This window comes from Haliaeetus leucocephalus, unplaced genomic scaffold (genome assembly GCF_000737465.1).
Source record: "Haliaeetus leucocephalus isolate CR32 unplaced genomic scaffold, Haliaeetus_leucocephalus-4.0 Scaffold858, whole genome shotgun sequence".
NCBI classification, from domain to species: domain Eukaryota; kingdom Metazoa; phylum Chordata; class Aves; order Accipitriformes; family Accipitridae; genus Haliaeetus; species Haliaeetus leucocephalus.
Window position 1 is genome coordinate 4,743,197 of NW_010973294.1, and position 15,334 is coordinate 4,758,530.

Sequence of the window (15,334 nt, forward strand, 5' to 3'; positions counted from 1 at the left end):
ACAAATCGACCCATTGTCTTTGAGTGGGTAAGAATTTCATTTTGGAGTGTAAGGCTTGTCTCAGAGTTAAATGCATAATCATTCTCAGCTTAGTTTTCCTTATTTTCTTGCCTCTGGTGTATTTAACCATCTACATGTACCCTCTGTTCTGTAAGATATACTAGCTGAAAGGAAGGGTTCGCCATATTTTAATTTTTTCTGAGTATGGGCATCTGAAAAAAGAGTCATCCTAGACTGCCTTTTGCTTTGTTTCTATTACATCTACATAATGCACTGCAGTGATATGTGAACGCTTACTGTGTCTCAAATTCTTTAAACTGGAAAAAGTGACTAGAATTTTTTCCCTATCCGTAGTTTTCTTCTCCTATATTTCAAACATTTCTTTTCTCCCTTGAGCATTTGCCTTCATGACCCTCCCAGCCCTTTCATCAAACTAATAATGCAGCCACCTGTACTGACCTTAACACACCATGATTTGTAAAAAACGGTTATGTTACAACTAACTGCAGATCTAATTGGTTCTGTCAGCTTACTAAAGATTGACTTCTTCCTGTATTGCTTAGAAAACTCTTGTGTGGACTTTAATGTTTTACTGAAAATTTCACTCATTAAGACAGCTAGGGTTGTCACACATTATTCTTTTATACTCTTTTAACTTCCTTATACTTCTTACCAATCTGTTAATTTATAACTATAATTCCTTGCATCTCCCAAAGAGCATGGTCAAAGGAAAGGATTAAGCAGGCAGCACATAAGTTCCCTGGCCAAGCTGTTATCAGCTTACCTTGAAATTTAACCCCAGGTTTCTCAGTTTGTCTATCTGAAATTCTGTGCAATGACCTTGCCAACTTTCCTATTTCATAGAGACATTGTGAAGCATAAGCTAAAGAAACCTTATGAAGCTCCAGCAGCATTAGTGACTATGAGGGACAGATCTTTTGGTTCCTCCTGGAGGACACCATAAAATCCTTTGCTGGGTTCTGGCGTTATTTCCTTGGTGGAGTTCAGAGGCTGGTTTTAGAGAGAGCAAGTTCATAAATTGAGGCCGAGAAGCGAAAAAGACAAGGCTTAGACATATTATACAGCTTTGCCTCCTACAAAGACTTTAAAGTCTTTGATCAAAATTTACATCTTCAAACACTTGCTCTGATCTGCTGTAGGTGCCCAGGCTCCTGAGGCTCCTAAACTGCTAACCGCACAGCTTTGCTGCTGGGCACGTGTACAACCACTCCAGCTCTGACAACACTAAGCTGCTTAATGTCTTAGCTTTGGTGCAATGCACAGCTTGCCACTGCTTTGCCCATCTTGCCTGAAGAAACCTGACCATCCCCTCTTATGGCCCCAGCAGCAAGCTGTTGCTGTCCTCCATTCCTCTGGCTAGTAGTTAAAGAGCTCTCTTACCACTCCAGAGACCAAGTTCACTGACTGAGTTAGAGCAAGGATTTAAGCCCATATAGCTAAGCTTTCAAGACAGTGTACTAGCTCAACGGTCCTCCTCCTATCTAGGTTTTGTGTAAGAAAAGACTGATCTGCATACAACATCTAATTCCACAACAGACTTCATAGCTACAAATGCCCACTGGTGAGACACAACTAACTTTAAGCCCAGGTTTAGATAGCCATTTCTTTGACAGACATGGAAGTAGTATCAAGTATGGACCCCAACCTAAAGGCCCTGCAATCTACCCAGGATTCAGGAGCCAAGATATCTAACTCAAACCTGACGATGCCCTGAGGAAACAAACTGACCACCTCCAGTGTTGTATCACTGTGCCTAAATCCCCAGTATGAGCCCAGCTTACTCAGTTGTGTTAACTGTAGGTGCAAGCAAGAAGACCTCTGAAAATACAGGTACTACTGAATTATAATTGACTGTCATACTTGCAGTACTAGATGTAAAAAAATGGAGCTGAATGTGTGTTGCTAAAATCAACCCAGGATTCCCTCGCTGAGTTTTAAACTTGAAGACAGGCACCACTTCTATTACTGTAGACCTCCGGGATACTTGGTTTTCCCCCTGCTGTATTTATTCTCTCTTACACTTATATACAAATGTTATAAGTAGATATTTCTGCATATGCATGTTTATATCTAAGTATATATAGATACACATAGGCACACACACACACGCACACACACAAACTCTACTCAGGTATCTTCAGTTACTTTTACATGCTTTGGATTATATTGTCATTTTCCAGTGCTTTGATTGCATATTCCCAGACCTGTTGTTTCCCTTTCATTTCATTTTGATTTGGAAGTACATTCCTCTAAACTCCCTCACATGCAAGGCAGGTATTTTACCAAAGGACTGACCTTATATTGAATTTTGAGCCAAATAGATACATTAATTTATTTTTTTCTATGAAGACATCCGGCCTGTATCTGTGCATTGTGTTTTTGGCTTAGTGCCAGTTTCTAATCTCAAATAGTACTAAAAAGTGACATTAGATGGATAAAGATTTTTGGACATAGGCTCAATAAAAAATAGAAATGCAATGTCCATCTCTTTCAACTTTTCAACTTGTCCATCTCTTTCAACTTTCCATCTCTTTGACACTGTCTCTCATGGCATACTCCTTGAGAAGCTGGCGTCTCATGGCCTGGATAAGTGCACCCTTCACTGAGTAAAAAACTGGCTGGATGGCCGAGGCCAGAGGGTTGTGGTGAATGGGGTGAAATCCAGTTAGCGGCAGGTCACAAGTGGTGTTCCCCAGGGCTCGGGGTTGGGCCCTGTTCTGTTTAATATCTTTATTGATGATTTGGATGAGGGGATTGAGTGCACCCTCAGCAAGTTTGCAGACAACACCAGGTTGGGAGGCAGGGTCGATCTGTTTGAGCGTAGGAAGGCTCTACAGAGAGATCTGGACAGGCTGGATCGATGGGCCGAGGCCAATTGTATGAAGTTCAACAAGGCCGAATGCTGGGTCCTGCACTTGGTTCACAGCAACCCCGTGCAGCGCTACAGGCTTGGGGAAGAGTGGCTGGAAAGCTGCCCAGCAGAAAAGGACCTGGGGGTGCTGGTTGACAGCCGGCTGAATATGAGCCAGCAGTGTGCCCAGGTGGCCAAGAAGGCCAACGGCATCCTGGCCTGCATCAGAAATAGTGTGGCCAGCAGGAGCAGGGAAGTGATCGTCCCCCTGTACTCAGCACCGGTGAGGCCTCACCTCGAATACCGTGTTCAGTTTTGGGCCCCTCACTGCAGGAAAGACATTGAGTTGCTGGAGCGTGTCCAGAGAAGGGCAACCAAGTTGGTGAGGGGCCTGGAGCACAAGGAGCGGCTGAGGGAGCTGGTGCTGTTTAGTCTAGAGAAGAGGAGGCTGAGGGGAGACCTTATCACTCTCTACAACTGCCTGAAGGGGGGTTGTAGCCAGGTTGGTGCTGGTCTTTTCTGTCAGGTGGCTGGAGATAGGACGAGAGGAAATGGCCTTAAGTTGCAGCAAGGAAGATTTAGGTTGGATATTAGGAAAAATTTTTTTACTGAGAGGGTTGTCAAACATTGGAATAGGCTGCCCAGGGAAGTGGGTGAGTCACCATCCCTGGAGGTATTCAAAAAGCGAGCGGACAGGGTACTTCAGGACATGGTTTAGTGGGCATGGATGATGGTTGGACTCAATGATCTTGAAGGTCTTTTCCAACCTAAATGATTCTATGATTCTATGATTCAAAAAGAATCAAACCATATTGGGGAGTTATCACCACCAAATTTCCATCTATCAATGTTTTCCATTATCTAAATGAAGCCTCAGATGTTGTCAACATAAATTTTTCTACACACAGTAATATTGATTAAAAAGTATACATAAACAAAATAGTATTACTTCATTTTAATTAAACTTTTGATAGTAAGATGATTTATTTGTTTTTATTTAATAGAAATACTTTTGTATCAATGTTATTAAATTTTAATCAAGTTATAATTAAATTACCAAAAGCAATAAAAATATTTGTAAGTAGGAGGTCTGTGAGTTAAATATATGACCACAGACAGAATGGTAAAAGGAATCGCTACTGTCTTCAAGAAGTTCTATCAGTAAAAAAATAAGAAGAGTACTTTAAAGTCTCATTATGCAAGGCACTGAAATGAGACTGAAGTATTAAAATTTTAATTTTTTTAAAAAGGGAAGCATATGCTGGCAAAGCCATAGAATAAGTGACCCACTAAAATTTTTTTCTGTCTCTTAAGTTCAGTTAGTCAAATCATTTACTTTGTGCTTGACAGATACAACCCAGTACATAAAATTTGTAATGGAAAGGATCTGTTCATTTCCTCTCTTGATCAGACTGATCCCCAGAGTGATCCCTGTGGTCATTCTCCAGTGAAATAACATCACAAAGACAAGAAAGAGCAGCTGAGGTAACTTAGAAGACAACATATCACCTACCATTAAAAACTAAGAAGTCAGTGATGGAAAGACCTGACTGTCAATACAGTTTTATAATGTTTCCGCTTCTGCTGCTCCATTACAGCAGAAAGTTGATGCATTATCAAGCGTCCTCCCTCTTACTACTATTATCCTTCAACTGAGACAAACAAAAAAGTCCTTTTCTGTCCCATCAACTGTTATTTTTTGACATTTTCCCTTTATAAATTTTGTCAGGGAGTCAAAATCTCAGAAAATCCATAAACCAAAAATTTTTTTAAAAATCTACAATTAATTTTGAACCAACTGAAAAGTTACTGTTTTCCGTAATGTTGAAGTGTTTAAATTTGCACTTATTTTGTATTTTGAAAATATATACTCTCTTTCTGCTTTTGCACATTCTATTCATCTCACTCCAGCTCTGCAGCCAACCACCCATGCTCCTCTTTTGTCTTGCCTAATACAGCATGAGCAAAGCCAGAAATTTTACCCAAATGTATTTCTACTCTTTCTGCTTTACTTCCCAGATGAGGAGGACTGCCATGCTGCATCAGCAACGCCTGTACAAAGCATCGAGCTCATATGAGCTGTAAAGTGCCTGGGGAATGTGACTGCATCTGGAAAGGAGGTACACTCAGATGCTCCACTCCCCTTCAGGATACAGCTGCATTATATTGTGCTATTCTGTGACATGCATTCATGCTCTTATCTTCAGTATACTGAATATTGAAAAATATCTATTTTCAACTGATTTTCCAATTTAAAAATGACAATTTTTAATGAGTTAATTTTTTATGTCATTGTCCCTTAACTTCTTCTTCACAATTTCAAACACTAATTAAGAAAAAATTCTCAGATTTTCAGACCTTAATGAAGGAAAGTAGTACTCTTATATAGATGTAGCATTGCTTAAAGAGATGCTAAATTGGAGAGATATATTCAGATTAATATCTTGGAACCTTCTGACAATGACATAGAGGTTTATATTGTACCAACAAAGAAGGTATGTTTTAGAATCAATATCGGCCATACTTCCACAAAACTCTAAAGGCACATATATATAGTTACACTTTTCTTCTGAAGAGCAGCAGTCAACTCCCTCTTTTTGCAGGCACAGCTATCTCCATCTTCAGAGATGCAGAAGACGGCACAAGGCTTTAGAGAATGAAAAAATAATGCAGAAATACAAAACCCCGCTCCGGAGCAACATCTACTTGGAATCATAATCCTCGTGGCTTTCACTTCAGAGGTGTTAAGAAAAAAGCAACTTGCAAAAAGTTATTTGAATCTTACTGAAATAAACCAGTATTTGCAAAATCACCTCTGATAAGGTCACCAGCCAAGGTCAATCCACAGCAATCTCTCAGGAGCTATGACAGAACAATAGACCCACCGCACGGAGCAACCGGGCGGGCACGCGGGCTCTGCTTCTCTATCTCGGCAGATAAGCAATCCTTGGGACTTCAAATAAATCACAGAGAACAGCTAGCGGAAAGAGTGATGTTGGATAGATCTCCTCTCATGTTTTTCTTAGCAGACCACCACAGGGAAATACTCAGATGCTAAAGGATGTCTGTTTACTTAGAAGAGACTGATCTAAAAAGAAGTGACATACTATAATCTGGTCACGCAAACTGTCTCTAAGCAATTAGACTGTCTTATTGGTTTAATGCTATTTTAGGTTTATTTTTGCTTTGGGGAATTAGGCTTGCTCCTTGAAAAACACAGTATGTGTTATGCCACATCGTACATCCACTTATATCAGAGGATATTGTAGTCATTGCATCATTTTTGTAAGATATATAACCTCAAACTGAACTGAGTTACTCTTCTGCCTTTTTGAACTACAGAGAAAAAGAAAATGTAATAGCCTTTGTTCAGAATGTTTTCTGGATACTAATTCTTAACTTTTATCTCCCTTCAGAAACACTGTAGGGAATGGGGGTGAAAAGTCATTTTTGTGTGGACCCATTCTGGGCCTAAAAAGCAATTTTAATTTAGATATTTCTTTCTTTTTATTGCCATTGATATTCCTTAAATTACAAGTTTTCATAGACTTTTCTCAAAATAAAAATTTAAATTGAGAGGAAATTTCTAACATGCCTGGATTTGTTTATACTGCAATAAATAACAACAAACTTGTTTGCAACTGAAAAAAAAGCTCCATATCAACATATAACTTAAAAGAGCTGCAGAGGCAAGAAGACAAGACGAGGGAGTACTAAGTAATAGCAACATGTTTGTACTCTGCAAAAGGAGCTGATTCAAAATAGGCTGGTTTTTATTTCTGAGAACCATTCCCACCTGCTTGGCAAACTAATGTGCTAAATGAGAACCATGCCCAAGCCCCCTCCACACTCGCGCGCATGCACGCGCACGCACACATCCTGGCACAAAAAAGTAAAATGGGAAGTATATTCCTGCAAATTAGAAGTGAAAAGTTATTCCTGAGACCAATGAACCTTTCAGTCACATCATGATTATTGCTTTACAGCAGAATCCAGATAATTTTGTTTAGACTCTTTTCAGTGAACCTCCGGCTGGATACCGTGCTTTCTCTGGGAGACCAAGCTGTTGTGAATGTAGTTCAGCTACAAAGTCCTCCTCATGGTCATCTGAAGTTTCTCTTTGTTGCCTTCTCAAAGATTACCTGTATACTGGTTTTAAAATAACTCACAGTCATTCTCCCACATTCTCACCATCTGCTGTATCATAAACCATTTAAATTTATTTTACTTTATAAATTTGAAATTTTTTTCATAAGTATGTACACATATGGAGAGAGAGAGAGAGACAGAAGTAGTATATCCATTGAAAGAAGGAAGTATATTCACCAAGAGATAGACGTATATTCATTTGTGCTGAATACCCCAGCAATAACTAAATTTAGATCATATTGCAACACCGCGAAACTTACATTAAGGAAATGAAGATGCCATTAAGTAAATTATCAATTTAGTAAATTAATTAAATACATACATAAGTCCTTCCTTATTCAGAAAGAATAACAATTACACATAGGTTTAGCATAAATACCTGCACAAATGTAGAACTGCATGCTACATGCAGTAGTCAGAAATACCTGTAGTGATGGTATATTTGTATGCTAGCCAGATCCCAGGGTTTGTTCCTTTTACTTAGTGTATGCTTTCTGAAAATTGAGTGTCTGCAAGGGCAGCCTATTTTTGGATCAATATTTGTAAACTTTGAAGATCAAGTGAGAAATTTTGGATATCTCTCTGGAAGAAAAAAAGGGAGATGATTACTTTTTTCCCAGCATTTTTCAAATAGAGTCATGGTTTAATTTTAAAACTTTCCTAATCTTCTCTTTTATCAGTGCCTTCTGGCCCTTAATTCCTATCATTCTGCTTGAAATTTTACCACTATTATTTACCCTTCCCCAGTGCAGTTGTGCATTTTCTTAATTTTAAATACATCAGAGCTTTGTTGAACTGATTAATTTTTATTTGTCTTTTATCTATCTTCAATAATTCAGTTTCATTCTGTATTGCATGTGCTCCCAATCACATTATGTATATTAGCAAATATGTAAGACATATCATGATATAAATGTTTTAGTGATTACTTTAAGAGAGAACAGAAGTGTAAATCTCAAAGTTGGAGAATGGGATCATGGAAGGGATAATGATGACTCATAAGTGATCTTCTGCTCTCAAAAAGCATGTTTAACAGTTAATAATATAAGCTATTCTTTTAAAGGGACCAAATTGTTTATCCATATATATATGTACAATGTATATATAAATAAATGTGTGTTATTAGATAATGGAAGGGCTTTTATATGCTGTCAAGTTCAAAGACTTGTTACTTCTGCAACAGTCTTAGACTACGCTATCTTTTATGGCATACAACAAAGGTATATTCCCTGATTTATTTTTAAAAGCACTGTTCTCAGGGTGGCAGACAGACAAGCTCATACATCAGGTGTAGGTGTCAAGGTTTTGGTAGCAGGGGGGGACACAGGTAGGAGTGGCAGGAGGCTGAGGCTGCCTCATGCAGGACATGCTGATTCCAGCTGGCTCCAACAGACCCACCACAGGACACAGCTTAGCCCATCAGCCACGTGTGGCACATCCACGATAACATATTTAAGAAAGGGCAAAGGTGCTGGACAGGCAGGGGAGGAAGGAAAAAGAGAGAGTGAGAAACAGTAGTGTGAGCACCAAGGTGAGAGAAGGAGGGGAGGAGGCACTCCAGGCACTGGAGCAGAGACTGCCCTGCAGCCCCTGGGAGAGCCCACACCAGAGCAGAGATCTGACCTGTGCCCTGGGGAGACCTCAGGCCAGAGCAGTATTTTTCCTGCAGTACTGCAGCTCATGGAAGGACCCACCTGGAGCAGAGGAAAAGTATCAGATGGAAGGAGAGGCTGAGAGGATCTGTTATGGACTGACCATACCCCCCCATCCCTCGCTGCACTGCTTGGGGGAGTCTGGAGTGAAGGAGTGAAGCTGAGCCTGGAAGAGGGAGAGGAAAGATGTTGATTTACAGTTTGTCTTTGTTTCTCGCTATCTGAATCTATTTTCATTGGCAATAAATTAAATGCATTTTCCCCACGTCAGGACTGTTTTACCTACAACAGTAATTGCTATGCAATTTCTCTGACTTTGCCTCAACCCATGAGCTTTCTCATCCTACTTTCTCCCTCTGCCCCCTGAGGAGGGGAGCGGGTGAGCAGCTGGATGGGCTTTTGGCCCTTAGCCGAGGATAACCCACTGCAGCTCCCCAGGAGAAACACAGATCCCTGAATGCAGAAACTGCAGCTCCTCACTTGTGCAATTCATCTAGCCAAAAATCAAGGTGTTTCATGAGAATTACTGCCTTATAAATATTCCTTTTTTAAACATAATGCCTAGTAGCAGCAAATATAGATAAGAGACAAATGAGGCTGAAAATACTTTTTGCCTTCGTTATCTTCAAAGGATTTAGAGCTAAAATCCTCACTCTTACAATAGTAAGTCTTTAGTCATGGCAATATTTCTCTCGATACTGGTGGATTTCAGACAACCGGTCTGCAAACTGACACAAACTGTGTCCTTCGGCCAAGTAATTCCATTCAAGTAAATGGAGCTAATAGTGTGACCAAGAGTTTATAACCTTAGGCCACATAATTGAAGCTCTAAAGTGAAACTATTCAGAGGAAATGCACTGTTTACTGCATTTCAGGACTTGAAATGCTCAAAAAAACCCCGAGGCTGTCAAATACCTTATTCTGCTGTTTTCTAAAGGAAATTTCAGTTCTTTGGTTTGAAGACACTTTTCTTTTAGAAACTTACCATGTATTTTTAAAATGGTAAAATAAGAAAAGATGGCAATCAAAATATCAAATCATTTAAATGAAATATTTCAAACTGATCAAAGCTTTTTCTTCTTGATTGGTCCCCATTCCATTTTTTCCCTCTTTTGAGATTTTAACTCTGTCTTCACTGAAAATGAGAAAAAAACCTGAAATCTCAAAAATGCTTGCATGATGGGAAAAGACCATGTTTAGAATTTAACAGGAAAATCAGCATTATGATCACATCTTAAAAAATAAATGCCATTTTTCATGACATCTAAAACTAGAATATAAAAATTGAGTAACTGGGAGTCTGCCACATGCCAGCTGACATAGACTGGCATTACTATCCTAATGCCTGGGCACTTGTAGCAAATTGCGCCAGCAGAAGATCAAGTGGATCTTTCCGTGATATTATAACCATGCCATCCAATTAATATCTACAAGTAATTCAATATTACTGATGCATGAAAAAGTAAAACGTGACTTTAAAAGTGCATACTTATAGTAACAGAGATGCTCAAAAGAAAGCCAACAAACATTACTGTCCTGGTTTCAGCTGGGATAGAGTTAACTGTCTTCCTAGTAGCTGGTACAGTGCTATGTTTTGAGTTCAGTATGAGAAGAATGTTGATAACACACTGATGTTTTCAGTTGTTGCTCAGTAGTGTTTAGTCTAAAGTCAAGGATTTTTCAGCTTCTCATGCCCAGCCAGTGAGAAAGCTGGAGGGGCACAAGAAGTTGGCACAGGACACAGCCAGGGCACCTGACCCAAACTGGCCAACAGTGTATTCCATATCACGGGATGTCACATCTAGTGTATATAAACTGGTGGGAGTGGGGTCGGGGAATCGCCGCTCGGGGACTGGCTGGGTGTTGGTCGGCGGGTGGTGAGCAATTGCCCTGCGCATCATTTGTACATTCCAATCCTTTTATTACTACTGTTGTCATTTTATTAGTGTTATCATTATCATTAATAGTTTCTTCTTTTCTGTTCTATTAAACTGTTCTTATCTCAACCCACAAGTTTTACCTCTTTTCCCAATTTTCTCCCCCATCCCACTGGGTGGGGGGGAGTGAGTGAGCTGCTGCATGGTGCTTAGTTGCTGGCTGGGGTTAAACCACAACAATTACTCAGTATTAAAAGTACTTTTATGAAATTCTTTTATGAAGTGTGCATTGCTGAAAGACAGATTAATATTTTTATGCTGCCAAAGAGTAATGTCTCTTTTATGCAAACAAGCTACGTGTCAAATCACTGCTTCAATCTTTTCACAACAATGTCAGTAATTAGCCAATACATTTCAATTAAAAAAGGCAACTTTTTCTATTTAAAGAAAATTGAGTTTAAGCTCACATGAAGTCACTGCATAACAAATATGTATCTGAGAATCAAATTTAGCCACTACATTTGCTCTGAGAACATGCAATAAGAACAATAAATTCTACTCAGATCAGAATCTTAGTGTGAGGTCAATGGACAAATACAGAGAAAAAAATATTTGTACCAAAGTTTACGATGAAGTAGTAGCATTGTGTTTCCTGGGCTTATGTTTCATTATTAGTATACTAAAGTAGAAACTCACATAGCATAACTAATTATTCACAAAGGAAAGGATTATATCAAAACAAGCTGGCTCACAGGGACAGAAAAGACACCTAAGAGATCTGTGACATGAGGGAGCTACCCTGTCTGTTCTAGGGAGGCAAAGCTAAAGTGAATTCATTTCAGCAAAAAGAAATGCTGATGCAAAATCTGTATAAGGTAAAGAAGCCCATTTGGTTTCTCCTCCAATCTTCTGCTGTTTCTTTATAAAAAGTAGAGATTTGAGTAAACTGAATTATACCAATGGTGAATTTGGCCTAGTGCTTCCAAGAGCTCTCTGTTAACATCTAAGAATGACATTTACTTGTTAAAGCATAAAGTTTGTAATATTTCTGGGGTAAATTCTTTGCATAATATGCTAGGTTGTGCAATGCTCAGGCATATTTTCTATCTACCATCTCAGCCCCAATCTCTGGCAAAGACACACCTCAAAACACATAAATCTGATAAGTTTTATTTCATAGTCATTTGCCGCTCTATATTTGCTCATATTTTTAATATTAGACTAACAGAACAGCTGTAAAGGGGTGCTGTTGAAATGTCATATAAAATTATTCATATCACTTAACTTCATCAAGTAAGATATTTATAACTGATGACGAAATTTGCTCCTGTGGTAGTACTGACTAATATTGTCCCCACCCATAAGCCTTTTGCTGTGCTTCATTTCAGTTTGCCTTTGGTGCTAGAGCCTTATCTATGAAATGAACCTACCAATTTCTGGACAAAAACTGGAAGAAGATTAGCTCCCTCCCTGCTGAGATAAATCACTTCCCACTGTATTCACTTGCAGACTTCAACATTTTTCATATGGTTTTCACTCTGACTCGATCTGTAAAGGAATGTTAGCTTCAAGAGAATTAATACTTGTGTGATACAAATGTAGAACTGCAGCTCAATTTTCAGAAGTGATTGGTAGCATTATTCTTTAACTACATATAAATGCAAGCAACTATTTACTTATTTCACATGAATGAGCATAGTGGGTTTTGAGCCAGACAAAAAATGAAAAAAAATACACTTTTTGCATGTGTTCCGATTCAGTTGACAGTTAAGCTTTAGATGATGACTTATGAAACTCATACTGTAAAGCTGCAAATATATTTATGATTCTACACATGAGCATCATGGCACAAATACAGAACCCGCAGTCTTCTGGAAATATTCCAGTTCTCTAGTACCCAAGGTCCCAGCATAGACCCCTTTCTCAACTATGATGAATGCTGTGCAAATTCTTGCTTTTTAAAGGCAGTTATAGTCTTTCATTACTCCTAAATAGATGAAAAATGAGGTTAGAGGATACAGTCAAATGCACTGAATTAAACATATGGAGCAAAGACTATTGTCTTCTTCTATGACAAAGGAAGTGCCAGTTATTCCTTTAATATCCAGACTGAATTGTCTGTCCATCAAACAGTATTTGTTACAAGTGCCTCTTGAGACATATGAACAAGTAGATATTAGTGTCCCTTCAGATCATTATAAACAGACTGTTAAGACATAGATTGTAAGGGTTTTGGCTTGGACTCACAGAGCAGCTGATGTTGGAAAGTGCCTCTGGAGATTGCCTAGTCCAACCCACTGCTCAGAGCAGGGTCAGCCAGAGCAGGTTGCCTGGAACCATGTCCAGATTGCTTTCGAATATTTCCAAGGAGGGACACCACAATCTCTAAGTAACCTGTGCCAGTGTTTCACCACCCTCACAGTAAAAAAGTTTTTTCTTACGTTCCAGTGGAATTTCCTGCATTACAATTTGTGACCATTGCTTCTTGTTACGCTAGATACCACTGAGACGAGTCTGGCTCCATCTTCTTCACCCCTCTCCCATCAGCTATTTTTATGCACTGACAACATCCCCCTGACTTTTCTCATCTCAGGGCGAAACAGCCCCAGGTGTCTCAGACTCTCTTTGCATGTCAGATGCTCCAGTCCCTTAATCATCTTAGTCACCCTTTGCTAGACTCATTCCAGGACATCCATGTCTTTCTTGTACTAGGAATTGTTTTTTCTTTTACTTTTTTTCCTTCTACCTTTAGATTTGGAAATACATATTTCACATACAAAATACCTACTACAGCAGAGTAAGCTTTGTTCCCAGGGTTTTTACCCTCTCAGGCTACAGAAAAGAAAAGTTCTTGCCAAGCCAACTGGTACAATTTTATTGCAAAAAGTACCTGGGAGGGAAAAAAAAATAGAAGTAATCACACCAGCACAGCAGAGAGCTCTCCTTTAAGGCATTCACTTGTTCATCAGAATCCAAGTAACAGTCAAGAGGTGGAATCACATTTTCACATGTCCTTTTCTGGTGCAAATGTATCAGATGAGGGTCAAGGTGTCAGGGCCACAGAAACAGCCAAAGAGCAAGAGCTGCCTTAGGAATGGGAGGAGGAGAGATTCTTCCTCTCCATTGCTGCAGGAGTTACTTATTGACAACACCTTTCCACAGGCTGACACTGGACAGAGGATTTGAATGCAAAGATTTTTAACATGGACATTGGCATATAAGAGAAAGAACCTCGTTTAATGACTAGCCCTATTCCAGAAGTCCAAACAATCTTTTCTAAAATTCTTTGTAATCCATAATCACACAGCAAGTAAACTAAGGTACAAATGGTGGCAGCATTTGTTTTGAGTTTTATTACCTGGGGGTTTTAGCACACGAAATTACCAATTAAAAGCATTAGATATCTAACACACACTCACTCATGATCTTTAACGCTGCAAAAGAAAGACAAGGATAGGCTTTGTCATGAGATATGAGTTTGTATAACAGCTGTTGGAAATTAAGGACCACAGAGCTTAGTTTGAGAACAGCAGCAAACCCATGACCACAAAAGCTGTGTCTGAATCCAAACAAATTAGTTAATTATTTTTCCCCTACCCTGGTTGTTATTTTGATGTCATTATTAAACAGCATGCAGGCAACTCTCACAACAATTTGATTCTCATTTCTCACTGAAATAACTGCAGTCCCAGCCTTTAAAAGCTGATGCCTGAGCAGCTTGCACAACAAGGCTAATGAACATTCAAATCCTGGTTCTGTTAGTTTTGGAAAGACTAATTGGAAAGCAAAGGGTATGCATAATCTAAGCTGCTATGTGTCATGCTGCTTCAAAAAAACCTGATGACTGATTTATCTGAACACGGGTAAGCCATCTGGCTTAGTGAGCACCCTCCCTTGTTATGAAATGGTCACAGTCTTATTTCTTTAAATTTTGCTGTGGTAGAGAGGCCAACAGTTTAATGACACAACCTAAACCACAAAATATATTTTGGTTTGTCTAAAGTTTGCCTATTAGTAGATAAGACTTACTTCAAGCAAAACCTTATGTCTACCTAAAAGTGAAGCTGAAAATACGCTTTGCATTTCTCATTCATCAAAAAAAGGATGTAATAAAATAAATCTGATGTTCTTGGATTTCTACAGAAGTGCAACACTAACAGTTGTTTTAGGTAAAAAAAAAAAAAAAAAATCACAGAAAAAAACTTTCCATTAAATTTTAACCGAGTTATTACAAAAACTGGAATTTGCTGTGTCTGAGTAAGACAGTCAAGACTGATCAAAATTCCTTAAATTTCCTTCAGTCCAAAATTAAATTGTTATGTGAATATTTGTCCATTATATCAAAGGTATGAAACTACACTTGTCACAATAGTGTATGTACATTCCCCAGTATTGCAATGAACACTTTGATTTTCCTGTATCACGTGTTGCTCTCCTCTTCCCAAAGGCAGAAGTATGCACAATGCAGGCTCTTGCTTTATGGCAAGCTTTAAAACAGGCTTTTGTTTTATAAAGAAGACTACAAATTGTTAGTAAATTCTGGATTGGAAAAACAAGCTTTCCTGTTGTGAAAAACTGTGTCTTTTCTACTGAAACCTTGTCCTCAGAAGATGGGAAGTGAGAAAGGTGGAAGCTGTTCTATTCACCTATTTAAGCTCAGTCTAAAAAAATGTTATTTCCAGCATAATTCCAGTCTTTTTTTAGAGAGTTCCTTTTTCGAGATGAAGGATGTTATTGCTTTAATCTATACTTAAGATAGTCTAAGTCCAGGCCATTAAGTGTCT